Here is a 14,493-nt window from a genome sequence, read left to right as displayed (position 1 = left end):
GGAGTGCAAGGCCACAGTCTCTCAAGTGGGTGTCTCCCACACTGGTTCTGGAGGGGGCAACGTGCCCTGTGCTTAATCCTGGGGTGTGATGGGCAAGTGGGTGTCATACCCACTTTAGGGGGCAACGTGCCCTGTGCTTGATCATGGGGTGTGATGGGCAAGTAGGAGTCCTACCCACTGGGCTTGGAGGGGGCAACTTGCCCTGTGCTTGATCCTGAGGAGTGATGGGCCACAGTCTCTCAGGTGGGTGTCATAACCACTGGCTTTGGAGTGGGCAGGCTGCACAGCAGCCCATGGAGGCAGGATTACATACCGTTCGCTGGCAGTGATGGCTGCACAGTGGTTGTGATGCTGATGGTGGGGAAGGCTCCTGCCCATCCCCTGCAACCTCGGACGGTTGCACAGTGGTGGTCGTGCTGATGGTGGGGGGAGGCTCCTGCCCATCCCCTGCAACCTCAGACGGTTGTACAGTGGTGGTGGTGCTGCTGGTGGGGGTAGGCTCCTGCCCATCCCCTGCAACCTTGGACATGCAAACATGGACGGCTGCACAGTGGTGGTGGTGCTGATGGTGGGGGGAGGCTCCTGCCCATCCCCTGCAACCTCGGACGGCTGCACAACCATGGTTGGTGGTGGGGGCTCCGTCACAGTTCCTACCCCAGGCACCTTGGTTTTCCTGCCTGCTGGTGCAGGCTCCTTTGCCTTCCTGGCAGCTGGGGCAGGCTCCTTTCCTTTCTTGCCTGCTGGTACAGGCTTTTTGGTCTTCCTGGCAGCAGGGGCAGGCTCCTTTCCCTTCTTGCCTGCTGGTGCAGGCTTCTTGGTCTTCCTGGCAGCAGGGGCAGGCTCCTTTCCCTTCTTACTTGCTGGTGGAGCCTCCTTGGTCTTCCTAGCAGCTGGGGCAGGCTCCTTTCCCTTGAAGTTGCTGGTGCAGGCTCCTTCACCTTCAGGACATGTGGCCTGGATCCCTTTCTACCATGAGTGGGTGTGGTGATGACTGGACCTGTGGACTGTGTGCCATATGTGCTGGATGGGGGTAGGGAAGAGGTTAATGGTGGATAGGAAACATTTTTTAGGGACATTGGGGCGGGAAGAGGGTGAAGGAATGGGAGTGAAGGATGAGGGAGTGGTTGTTGGAGGTGTCTGTCTGCTGCTTTTTGGTGCAGGTGCATGAGCTGTATGCTGTTGTGAGGTGGATGGCTGTTGGGTGTCTGAGTGTTTGTGTACTTTAGGAGGGGGGACAGACACAGTGGGTGGGGACACAGGGGACGTGTGCATGGGTGTTGTGGAGGTGTCGTCCAGTGAGGTGTGTGTTCTGATTGGTGTGGTGATGCTGGTAGTGGATGAAGATGTACTGCATGCAGGTGTGAGTGTTGACGGAACTGCATGGGAGGTGGAGGCGAAGGAGTGGGACACAGTGGAAATAGTGGATGTTGATGTGTCTGCAACTGGATGGTGTTTTTGTGAGTGCCTGAGGGATGAAGTGTGGTGCTTGTGTTTGCCTGTGACACTCTTAGGTGTTGTCTTGTGTGCATTCTCGTCTGCCTGTGTGCTTCAGATGGGTTGAGGAGAATGGGACTGGGCAGTGGAAGTTGGAGGGGGAGGGTAGAAACAGAGACAATGGCTGCCATCAGAGAGGAGGCCAGAGCCTGAATCGATCTCGGTTGTGCCACCAAGCCAGTGTGAATGCCCTCCAGGAATGCATTACATTGTTGCATCTGGGCTGCCAGCCCCTGGATGGCATTCACAATAGTTGACTGCCCTACAAAGATGGATCTCAGGAGGTCAATATCCTCCTCACTCAGGGCAGCAGGGCACACTGGGGCAGGGCCTGAGGTGCCTGGGGCAAAGGAGATGCCCACCCTGCTGGGTGAGCGGGCATGGGCAACTCGATGAGGGGCTGCTGGGAGGTGTTCTGCTTTCCCTCTTATCTCATAACCGAGCTTACAGAACCTCTCTGGAATGCACTTCTGAGTTTAAAGAAGACATTTATTGTTTTTAATTCCCCACCATGAGGTTCCTGAGAGACGAAAGTAGTAGATTGGAAGCACACGTTCAAAAGTAGTCGCAGCAATGAAAGCAAAATATATCAAAGTACTTCTCAGTTGCAATGTACACAGCAAATATAGGTGATTATATTATAGCATAACTTCAAAGCAAAGCATAAAAGTCAAAATTCATCACCATATGGGCAAGGCAGTAGGGCCTATGTTCAGCTTCATCTTTCTGGGGTCTGCAAGTTGATGACTCCGGTCAACTGCGAGAAAGAGATTCTCTACCCAAACGGGAGACAGGCAACTGACGTCAAAGCAGATTCAATCTACCCTGCTGTAGCCCAGAGTCATCCTTAAAAGCAAACTCAGTGTGAGAGGCGAAGAACCTTGGAGAGTGGCCAATTCTCCTGAGCCCCCGTTCTCAGACTGGATTGCGAGGTAAACACAAAATCTACGTGCTCTTATCAGCTAAGGTCTGGTGTGAAGAAAACAGCTTGGTCCATCTTGTGGAAAAACACAGCTTGGAAAAACACAGCTCATCTGCAATGTCTCAACTGCAATGTCTAACCCCAAGTTAAAGCCAATAGGCAGCTAACCTAAATATCAAATGTAATGTCTAATGTCATGTCAAAGCCAATAGGCAGCTAAACTGAATGCAGAATGTACTGTCTAATGCCATGTCAAAGCCAATAGGCAGCTAAACTGAATACAGAATGTAATGTCTAATGCCATGTCAAAGCCAATAGGCAGCTAAACTGAATACAAAATGTAATGGCTAACTTCATGTTAAAGCCAATAGGCAGCTAAACTGAACAAAACATATAGGTGGTCATTACAACCCCGGCGGACAGTGTTAAAGCGGCGGAAATACCGCAAACAGGCCGGCGGAACAAAAAAGGGAATTATGACCGTGGCAGAAACCGCCAACATAGACAGCCACTTTAACACTCCGACCGCCACGGTGGTACAGACAAGCAGTACGGCAGTCACCGCCAACAGACAGGCGGGAGACAAAGTACCGCCCACAGTATTACAACAGGCCAATCCGCCACCTTTTCCGGGGCGGAATCTCTGTGGATAAAAACACGGCAGAAACAGCTTTGGCAATGGGAAAACGCTCACCTGAACACACTCCACGAGGAAGGAGGATACCATGGAGCCGGAACTCCAAATACTCCCTGCGATTGTGTTCCTGCTCCTCTACGAACATCAGCAAAGGCGGCGCCGAAGACAACGGTGAGTACTGCACCTACGACATAGGGGAGGGGGGAGGAAAAAGTCAGGGACACACACATGCAACACCCCCACCCCCACCCCGACCCTCGCACACTACAACACACACACCAATGCATAACCAAACATCACAGGAACAACCCCCAACCCCCCCGGAAGAATGCAAAGACAAAAGGAAATGAAGTAAAACCATTGTAATGTATCAAAATACAGTAAGCACATATATACATAAATATATACACATTCCAAATGTATACATCACGATTAGTAGTGCACTTATGCACATTTCAATGTCCGTGGACCACTGGGCCCAAAATGCATGGGCGAGGCCCACACACGATACCTGTCCAGAAACGGAGAGAACATTGCAGGGGCATCAGATAGAAATACAACAGGCACCTCAGGGGGAAGGGGGGGCACCTCAGCCGGATGACAGCACCACGCTAGATCCACGACGGGGCTCCATGCCCATTGATGTATCCTGGGGAGTGCAAAGCCACAGTCTCACAAGTCTTTGTAGTGGGTGGGGTGCCCTCTGGACCATCCTGGGGAGTGCAAAGCCACAGTCTCACAAGTCTTTGCAGTGGGTGGGTTGCCCACTGGACCATCCTGGGGAGTGCAAAGCCACAGTCTCACAAGTCTTTGCAGTGGGTGGGTTGCCCACTGGACCATCCTGGGGAGTGCAAAGCCACAGTCTCACAAGTCTTTGCAGTGGGTGGGTTGCCCACTGTTTTATCCTGGGGAGTGCAAAGCCACAGTCTCACAAGTCTTTGCAGTGGGTGGGTTGCCCACTGTTTCATCCTGGGGAGTGCAAAACCACAGTCTCACAAGTGGATAACAGTCTACATTGGTTTTGGAGGGGGACTGGTGCCCACAGTGCATCACGCTCACCGTGACGGTCCCAATTCCGTCACTGCCCCTGCCGCACATGGGCTAACGATGCTTGAGTTGGCGGTACTTGGCCTGTTCAGCGGTGCTTGCCATGTCGGTCATTGCCCTGTTCAGCGGTGCTTGCCATGTTCAGCGGTGCTTGCCATGGCGGTCTTTGCCCTGTTCAGTGATCTTTGCCCTGTTCAGCGGTGCTTGGCCTGTTCAGCGGTGCTTGCCATGTTCAGCGGTGCTTGCCATGGCGGTCTTTGCCCTGTTCAGCGGTGCTTGCCATGTTCAGCGGTGCTTGCCATGGCGGTCTTTGCCCTGTTCAGCGATCTTTGTCCTGTTCAGCGGTGCTTGGCCTGTTCAGCGGTGCTTGCCATGTTCAGCGGTGCTTGCCATGGCGGTCTTTGCCCTGTTCAGCGGTGCTTGACTTTGCTGTCTCTGACCTGTGCAGCGGTGTGTGCCATGGCGGGCCCTCATTGCCCAGCGGGGCTGTGGCTGCCGGGGCCCTCCTGGGCACTGACTCTGGCGGTGGTCTCCTGACCAGTGACGATTGTGCTGCCCTCCTGGGCACTGACTCTGGCGGTGGTCTTCTCCGCCGTGCTGCTCTTCCCAGACTTTGGTGACTTCTTCTGCCCCTTCCCCACCTTGGGAGGAGTCAGAGCTGACTCGACACTCCCCTGGGACCCTTGTGAGCGGCTTTGCCTGCAGGAGTCTTCACCCTCTCCCGTCGGGCACTGTCTAACTTCTGGTGCTTCACAGGGGGTGGACTGGCAGTGCTTTGGCTCCGTGTTACACTGGCTGCCCTGGTGCCCGGTGCACTCCACATACCTCTAACAGCCACCACTGGTACCGGACTTTTTTTGGCTGAGGTGCTACTACGGGACCTATGAATTGGAGGGGGGGGGGACAGAGGTCAAGGTTGCTCAGGAAAATTTTCTGACGAACACTGGGACGGGTAGCAGGAGGGGGTCTGGGAGTGGAGGAAGAGGAGGTGGTTGTAGGAGGTGTAACTTTTGATGCTTTGGGTGCAGGTGCATGTTCTGGAGGCTGTCGTGAGGCGGATGGATGTTGAGTGTGTGTGTGCCCGCGTTTGTGTACTTTGGGAGGGGGCGTCACAGACACACTGGGAGAGGACACAGGGAATGTGTAAATGGTAGTGGGGGTGGTGAGTGCAGGTGAGCCGGGTGTGGTGCTGGGTGTTCTGGTGCGAGTCCTAGTGGCTGTAGTGGTAGTGCATGCAGGTGAGAGTGTAGACGACTGGGAGGGAGGAGGGAGACGACGAGGAGGGGGACACAGTGGAGGCAGTGAATGTTACTGTGTCTGTATGTGGGTGATGCTTGTGTGAGTGCCTGTGGGATGTGTGGTGCCTATGTTTGACTGAGCTGCCCTTGTGTGTTGACGTGTGTGCAGGCTGGTCTGATGGTGTGCTTGGGATAGGCTGAGGTACAGGGGATTGGGTCTGGGTGGAGGAAGTAGGAGGGGGGAGGCTAGACATAGGGACAATGGCTGCCATCAGTGCTGAGGCCAGAGATTGCAGGGTTCGATGATGGGCAGCCTGACCAGAATGAATGCCCTCCAGGAATGCATTAGTGTGTTGCAAATCCCTTTCTACACCCTGGATGGCATTCACAATGGTAGACTGCCCAACAGTGAGTGACCTGAGGAGGTCAATGGCCTCCTCACTGAGGGCAGCAGGGGTGACAGGGGCAGGGGCTGAGGTGCCTGGGACGAAGGTGATGCCCACCCTCCTGGATGAGCGGGCACAGGGCGAACGCTGAGGGGCTGCTGGGAGTGCGGTGCTGGTAGGAGGGGTGGCGGCTGTACCTGTAGGAGTGGGGGGCGCAGATTTTGCCGCCACCACAAGGGAGCTCCCATCGGAGGACGAGTCTGTGTCGCTGGTTGCTGGTCCGGTGACCGCCGTGAAGCTCCCCTCACCCTCCGTCCCACTGGTGTATTCAGAGTCCGTGGTGTGGCCCTCCATGGCCATGTGGGATGCAGCCCCCTCGTGCTCCGGTGCCCCTGTACCTCCGCCTGATGATGCTGATGCACAAGAGAACAGGGAGAGCACAAAAAGGGGTGGGGAAACAGAAGAAAGACAGGTTGAGTGCATGGCTTACCGCTACCGTTGACGGACAATACAGACACAGCAGCCCCCTGCACTACGCCGCGCTCCTGGGCTCTACAGATGCAGTTCCTGGGATATGGCCTACATGGCTATGATAGACATCTGCACACATAGATGACACAGGGGCATGTATACCTGTACTTGGCACTCTACAGAGGTGGGGTGGAGTGCCACATGGCCTGCATTACGGAGGGGCCTAGCCTACGGAACTCGCCCTGGCCTAGGGAAACCCACAGCCCTCCTCCCCCACCAAGACCCCTCCACTGCGCGCAAAGTCATGAGAATGTGAGTGTACTCACCCCCTTGTGTCTGCTGTGATGCCCTCATGAGCCCATCCAACTCAGGGTAGGCCACCGCCAGGATCCGGAACATCAGGGGGCTCATGGTGCGACGGGCACCCCTCCCACATTGGGAGGCCATCCCCAGCTGAGCCTCCGCCGTCTTCTTGCTCCAGCGGCGAATGTCCTCCCATCTTTTACGACAGTGGGTGCTCCATCTCTGGTGGACCCCCAGGGTCCGGACGTCCTTGGCGATGGCACGCCAAATATCCTTCTTCTGGTGGGCGCTGACCTACATGACATGTTCAGGGGAAGAAGAGAAGTCATTACCAACTGCACCGTCGAAGTGAGTGGCCCACATCCCTGCCCTTGCCATGTGGCACATACATTCACACTCCTTCATGCTCGCAGAACTCTGCCCCCTTCCTACTTACATCCAGCCCTCTCCACCCAGGCATAGCCCATACAACTTGCACCCTATGTACTCACCTGTTGGTCTGGAGGACCGTAGAGTAGCGTGTACTGGGGGAGGACCCCGTCCACGAGCTTCTCCAACTCCTGTGCATTGAAGGCAGGGGCCCTTTCCCCAGACGCACGTGCCATTGTCTCTTCCAGACCGAGGTCACAGCAGCACTTGCAGTGTAGGTCCTCTCCTGTCGAAGATCAGGTATCGAGTGATTGAACAGATAGAAAATGGCGGTCACGTCCGCGGCGGTGACGTCCGCGGCGGTGCGTATCATCACCGCCGGCGCACTTCGTCATTGGCTCCTGGGACCCATAGGGTCCTATGTTAACCAATGCAGCATTGCGCCGCGGTCTACGACCGCCTACCGCAACGGTGTACAACGCCAGCGCAGTTACCTCACATCCCATTGTCCCACTTTAGAGGTCAGGCATCCGACATTTCAGGGGCCCACATGGCTTCATTTTCAACTGCGTCACACATACCTAGGCCTGGAGTCAACACACATACAGAATTTTTTATTTATTTTGTGTCGTGTTCTGTGTAGCTGTGGGTACATACCTCTGAATTGGTTGACTCTGTGGTCGCTGTTGTCCTTCCTAGGCACCGTCAGCTGGGACATGTGAGGAGATGGCGGAATCCTCCGGTGTACCGACCGCTGGTGGACCTGTTGACAATGGAGGAGAGACATTTAATCATCACCTACAGGTTTGACCGTGCCACAATCCAGGAACTGTGTACCCAGTTGGAGCCAGACCTTATGTCACCAATCCGCCATCCCACAGGAATCCCCCCTCAAGTGCAGGTGCTATCAGTGCTCCATTTCCTAGCAAGTGGGTCATTTCAAACAACAGTGGCCATGGCATCAGGGATGTCCCAGCCTATGTTTTCCAACGTGTTGTCCAGAGTGTTGTCTGCCCTGCTGAAACACATGAGGAGCTACATCGTTTTCCCTCAGGTGGAGGATTTGGCTACAGTTAAAGGTGACTTCTATGCCCTTGGACATATCCCTAACATCATAGGTGCCATTGATGGGACACATGTAGCTCTGGTCCCCCACCCGCAGGAGTGAACAGGTGTACAGGAACCGGAAGAGTTATCATTCGATGAATGTACAGATGGTATGTTTGGCAGACCAGTACATCTCGCAGGTAAATGCTATGTTCCCTGGCTCAGTGCATGACGCCTACATCCTGCGGAATAGCAGCATCCCTTATGTGATGGGTCAACTCCAGAGGCACCGGGTGTGGCTATTAGGGGACTCTGGTTACCCCAACCTGTCATGGCTACTGACCCCAGTGAGGAATCCCAGGACCAGGGCAGAGGAACGCTACAATGAGGTCCATGGGCGGGCTAGGAGGGTGATCGAACGCACCTTCGGCCTCCTGAAGGCCAGGATCAGGTGCCTGCATATGACAGGTGTTTCCCTATTCTACTCACCAAGGAAGGTGTGCCAGATCATCATCGCCTGCTCTATGCTTCACAATCTTGCTTTGCGACGCCAGGTGCCTTTTCTGCAGGAGGATGGTCCAGATGACAGTGTTGTGGCAGCTGTGGAGCCTGTGGACAGTGATGAGGAGGAAGCTGAGGAAGAAGACATTGACAACAGGGACTCTGTCATACAGCAATATTTTCAGTGACACACAGGTGAGAACAATTTCTTTACTAGTACATTTACTTTCACACTTCTACCTCTATCCTGTCTGTCAATTTGAAGCAGTATTTGGTAACTGAGTTGTACATTTCCATTACGGTTTCACAGGTGTGGTAACCAACGTGTGTCATCTGCTTGCATCCTTCATGGACTTGTGATGTGTGACATAGGTATGTTTACATTACAATCTTAGAAAGGATTTTGTCATTGTCATAGATAATACACATTTTTATAAATCACAGACTGACTCCAGATTGTTTTGTGGTTCAAGGGTGTTTATTGACGTGCTAATTATTGGAGGGGGTGGCAAAATGGTGAGGGGGGATGGTGGAGGAATGTCCATGGCAGAGTCCAGTCTATTAGTCTCACAGGTGCACTGCCCATATGGGCATTGGAAGTGGAGCTGGGCCAGTTCGAATATGGACAGGGTAACAATGTGGGACAGTGGGATGCTAATCAGGGTGATCTCATTTCTTGGCGGGGGTCTTGCCATCATGCTCTGTCCTGTTTCTGGATCTCAGGGACCGCTTGCGGGGTGGTTCTCCATCTGCAGGGGGTGGGGTGCTGGTGTGGTGGTCCTGTGGCGGGGCGTCCTGTCCACTAGCGCCGGCGGAGGTGGTGGGCAGTTCATCGTCCATGCTAGTGTCAGGGGCCCCTTGGAGTGCCACGGTGTCCCTCATGGTATTCTGTATGTCCTTCAGCACCCCTACGATGGTGCCCAGGGCGGAGCTGATTGTTCTGAGCTCCTCCCTAAAGCCCAAATACTGTTCCTCCTGCATGCGCTGGGTCTCCTGAAACTTGGCCAGGACCGTAGCCATCGTCTCCTGGGAGTGGTGGTATGCTCCCATGATGGAGAAGAGGGCCTCGTGGAGAGTGGGTTCCCCGCCCCCCGTCGCACAGCAGCCCTCCCAGTTCCCCTGTGTTCCTGGGCCTCTGCCCCCGGACCGCGTGCCCACTACTACTGCCCCTAGGTCCCATTTGTTGTTGGGGTGGTGGGTTATCCTGGGTTCCCTGTAGTGGTGGACACACAGCTGATTGACGTGTCCTAGGGACGGAGGTATGGGCCCGCTGGGTGGGTGCTGTGCTGGTGTTACCAGAGAGTGGAAGATCAGTGTTGGGCTGTGCCTGTGCGAGGGGAACCGATTGTCCCGAGGCCCACGATGGTCTGGGCTGGTCATCTGGATCCAGTTGGCCAGAGCTGCTGACGTCACTGTGGGCCTCTTCTGTGGGTGGGGTAGACATATCTGGACCCTCCTGTCTGGTGACGTTAGGTAGTGGTCCTGCAGGGGTATAAAAGCATGATTATTGCATCTGTGTGTGTCATGGTGTGCAATGGGTGGCTGAGCGTGTACCCCAGTGCTAGCATTCCTGTGTGGGGGCTTGTGAGATGATGGTTAGGGGGTGTTATGAGTATGTGCAGTGGGCATGCTTTAGTGATGGGTGTCCATGCTTTGTTGTGTCATGCAGGGCTTGGTGTTGGGATGTGTGGTTTGTGTTATTAGTACATTAGTGAGGATTTGGCGTGATAGGGGAGGGGGTGAGGGTGGGGGTGTGTGATAGCATGCAGGTAGGGTGGGGGATATGATTGTTAAGATTAGACTTACCAGTGTCCATTCCTCCACCGACTCCTCCGAGGCCCTCAGGATGCATAATGGTCAAGACCTGCTCCTCCCATGTTGTTAGTTGTGGGGGAGGAGGTGGGGGTCCGCCGCCAGTCCGCTGAACCGCGATGTTGTGCCTGGATACCATGGAACACACCTTCCCCCGCAGGTCGTTCCACCTCTTCCTGATGTCCTCCCGATTTCTTGGGTGCTGTCACACTGCGTTGACCCTGTCCACGATTTTTCGCCACAGCTCCATCTTCCTAGCTATAGAGGTGTGCTGCACCTGTGATCCAAATAGCTGTGGCTCTACCCGTACGATTTCCTCCACCATAACCCTGAGCTCCTCCTCCGAAAACCTGGGGTGTCTTTGGCGTGCCATGGGGTGGTGTAGGTGATGTGTGGGGTGGTGTATGTGGTGATGAGTGTGGTGATGTGTAGTGGTGTGTGGTGTTTTGTGCGTGGATGTTCTGTGGGTGATGGTGTTGTGTGCCTCTGTGTGGTGGGGTTGTCTATTGCTGTGCTCTCTGTCTGTCGCCTTCGTCTCTGATTTTTGGTCGTAGGGGTTTGTGGGTGATGTGGGTGTGTGTTTTATATTGTGTTGGGTGTGTGGGAGTGGTGTGTGTATGTGTATCAGGTGTGTGTATTTGGAATTGTCCTATGTGGCGGTGTTTTGGAGATGTGTGTGTATTTTGAGCGCAGCGGTGTGTACCGCCAATGGAATACCACAGTTGAAAGACCGCTGCGTGGATTCGTGGGTCGTGATAGCATGGGCGTGTTTCTGTTGGCGTGACGGTGGAGGATTTGTTATCGCCAGTTTATCACTGACCTTTGGTGTGGCGGACTTGTGTGGGTGTCTGGATTTTGGCGGATTCCGAGATGTGGGTCATAATAGCTGTGGCGGAATTCCGCGACCGCGGCGGTGTATTGGCAGTCTTCTGCACGGCGGTAAGCAGCTTTTACCGCCAGGGTTGTAATGACCCCCATAATGTGCTACTGGTGAACATGAGCAACTAATATGCTCAGTGGTGAAACACAAAGTCATTGGTCAAACACAATTAACAGCATCACAGGAGGGCGGTGCTGGTGCGGGGGTGGCGGCTGTCCCTGTAGCTAGGGTGGTCACAGAAGTGTCCGCCACCACCAGGGAGCTTCCATCGGAGGAGGTATCTGTGTCAGAACTGTCCCCTCCAGTCTCCACCGTGGTGCTCCCCTCGCCCTCTGTCCCACTGGTGTCCTCAGTGTCGGTGGACTCTGCCTCCTGGATCCTGTGGGATGCAGCTCCCTCTATTGGCGGTGCCTCAGCTCCTCCGCCAGATGATGCTAATGCACATAAGTACAGGATGACAAAACAAAAAGGGGAGGGGAAGAGACAAAGGAAACACTTGGTCAGTGGCTGCACCAACACCACCGTTGGCGTACACAGCACCCTCACACACAGGGAACAGGCCTACGCAATATGCCATAGCACTACCACAGAAATAGTTAGCAGGCAAGGCATGGGAGAGGCACACACTGCCAAATGCAGCACACCTTGGACCAATGCAGCCCTGACCAGTAGTGGATGCCTACGAGCTAGGTAGCAAGAATTTCCCTCCTGAACCCTAGCCATCAGGGGACCTACGCTGCAATGTCAGGCCTGGCCAAGTGGCACCCACTGACCCACATCCCTCACCTGGATACCACCCTACCATGCATAAGTTGTAATGATGGGCACTGTACTCACCCCCTTATGGCTGCTGTGATGCCCTCAAGCGCCCATCCAGCTCTGGATAGGCCACCGCCAGTATGTAGGCCATCAGAGGGGTCAGGGTTCGACGGGCACCCCTTCCTCGCTGGGAGGCCATCCCCAGCTGGGCTCCACGGTCTTCCATGCCCAGTGTCTCAGGTCCTCCCACCGTTTGCGACAGAGGGTGCTCTGCCTGCCGTAGACCCCCAAGGTCCGCACTTCCTTGGCGATGGCATGCCAAATACTGTTCTTTTGATGGGCACTGACCTGCAGAGGCAATACACACAGGAAAATAGAATTAGACAAATAGTCCTGCCTGTTACACATATGGCTCACCATACCCCTTTCCATCACCATTTACACACACATGGCCCAGCACACAACCTGTATGCTGCCAAGAGGACATCCACCCACCCCCCTTACACGAGGCCTTCACACACACAACTCCATGCATTCATGCCACATGCATCGTGTCCACAGTGTACTCACCTGTTGGTCTGGAGGCCCATACAGCAGTCCAGACTGGGGTATGACCCCATCCACTAGTCTCCCCAACTCCTCCGATGTGAAGGCTGGGGCCCTTTCCCCGGTCACACTGGCCATGGTAGGTTCCAGACACAGGTCACAGCAGCACATGCAGTGTAGGTCCTCTCCTGTGGAAGGTCAGGTAGCAAGTGAGGAATCAGGTAGAAAATGGCGGTCATGTCGCGGCGGTGCATACAATCACTGCAGGTGTAGATCACCATTGGCCACTGTAACCCATAGAGCCCAATTATAACCAATGAGGAGTAGCACGGCGGTTCCCGACTGCCACCCGGAACGGCACACAATGTCAGCCGAATTACCTCACTTCCACCTGTTCCTCCATACAGGACAGGCGGCCGCCATTTCAGGGGGGGGCAAGCCCTTGAAAGTTGCTGCATCACTGGTGATAGTAGGATACACTGGACATATCACACTGACCCATTACAAGTTAACAGAATGCAAAGTTCTGTTGTAGCTCCATTGTTCAGTTTTTGACCGGCTCCTCACACTTTTGTCCCTTAGATTCCTACTGCTGCGGATGAATAGGAGATGGAGACATACCCTCATGTACAGACCCCTGGTGGACTTGGCTACACTGGAGGACAGGCACATTATCCTCACCTATAGACTGGACAGGGCCTCAATTAAAGAGCTGTGTGCTCAATTGGAGCCTGACCTGATGTCTGGTATCTGTCACCTCACTGGGATCCCCCCTCATGTGCAAGTGCTATCAGTTCTCCATTTCCTGGCAACTGGTTCTTTCCAAGTGACTGTGGGCTTGGCAGCAGAAATGTCACAGCCAATGTTCTCAATTGTGCTGACAAGAGTGTTGTCTTCTCTGATTAAACACATGTGCAGCTACATTGTTTTCCCCCAAGTTGAAGATTTGGCCAAAGTGAAGGCGGAGTTCTATGCAATGGGACATATCCCCAAAATAATTGGGGTGATTGATGGAATACATATAGCATTTGTCCCCCCGCTAGAATGAACAGGTGTTCAGAAATCGCAAGAGTTTCCACTCTATGAATGTACAGATGGTGTGCCTTGCGGACCAACATCACCCACGTCAATGCTAAGTATCCCGGGTCGGTGCATGATGCCTTTGTCCTGAGGAATAGCAGCATCCCAAATGTGATGGCCCAACTACAGAGGCACAGGGTGTGGCTAATAGGTGAGCCCTGGTTCCCACCCAGTAGATGTTGGTGTATGGGTATGGTGTGGGCCATATGGGATAGTGTGTGGCTAAATGTTGGCCCTCAATATTTCAGTGACTCTGGTTACCCCAAATGATCATGGCTGCTGACCCCTGTGAGGAATGCCAGGACAAGGGCAGAAGAACGTTATAATGAAACCCAGGGCCGAACCAGAAGGATAATTGAAAGGACCTTTGGCCTCCTGAAGGCCAGGTTCAGGTGCCTACATCTGACAGGAGGATCCCTGTGCTACTCACCCAAGAAGGTCTGCCAGATAGTGGCAGCATGCTGCATGTTGCATAACCTGGCCCTCAGACGCCATGTCCCATTCCTGCAGGAGGAGGATGCTGGAGATGCCTGTGTGCCAGCAGTGGACCCTGTGGACAGTGAGGATGAGGAGGCAGAGGATGAAGACAACAGAACATCTGTCATCATACAATACTTCCAATGACACAGGTAGGACAGTGTTACTGCACATTTCAATTACATTTGTTTGATTGTCTGTGTCACTGGCATGCTGATATTTCCCACTTCTATGCCCATTTACTGTTCCCTCTGGCAATTCATTTTGCAGATGTGGGTGACCTCACATATACTCCTGGTGTGATCACTGCAGCCATCTACAGGTCATTAATCTATGCTCATTTTCTGTACAGTTGAATTAAAATGTTTGTACCTGTTTCATTGAATACATAATTGATATACATGACATACTCCAAATCGATTTTTTCCACTAGCGGCAGCTGAGGTGGAAGGCTGTTCAGATGTCCTGCTAGTGGCAGGGGCCCGCTGGTGTGAGACTGCCTCCCTCATAATATTGGCCATGTC

Source organism: Pleurodeles waltl, chromosome 1_1, assembly GCF_031143425.1.
Source record: "Pleurodeles waltl isolate 20211129_DDA chromosome 1_1, aPleWal1.hap1.20221129, whole genome shotgun sequence".
Classification (NCBI taxonomy): domain Eukaryota; kingdom Metazoa; phylum Chordata; class Amphibia; order Caudata; family Salamandridae; genus Pleurodeles; species Pleurodeles waltl.
This window is presented reverse-complemented; position numbering follows the sequence as displayed.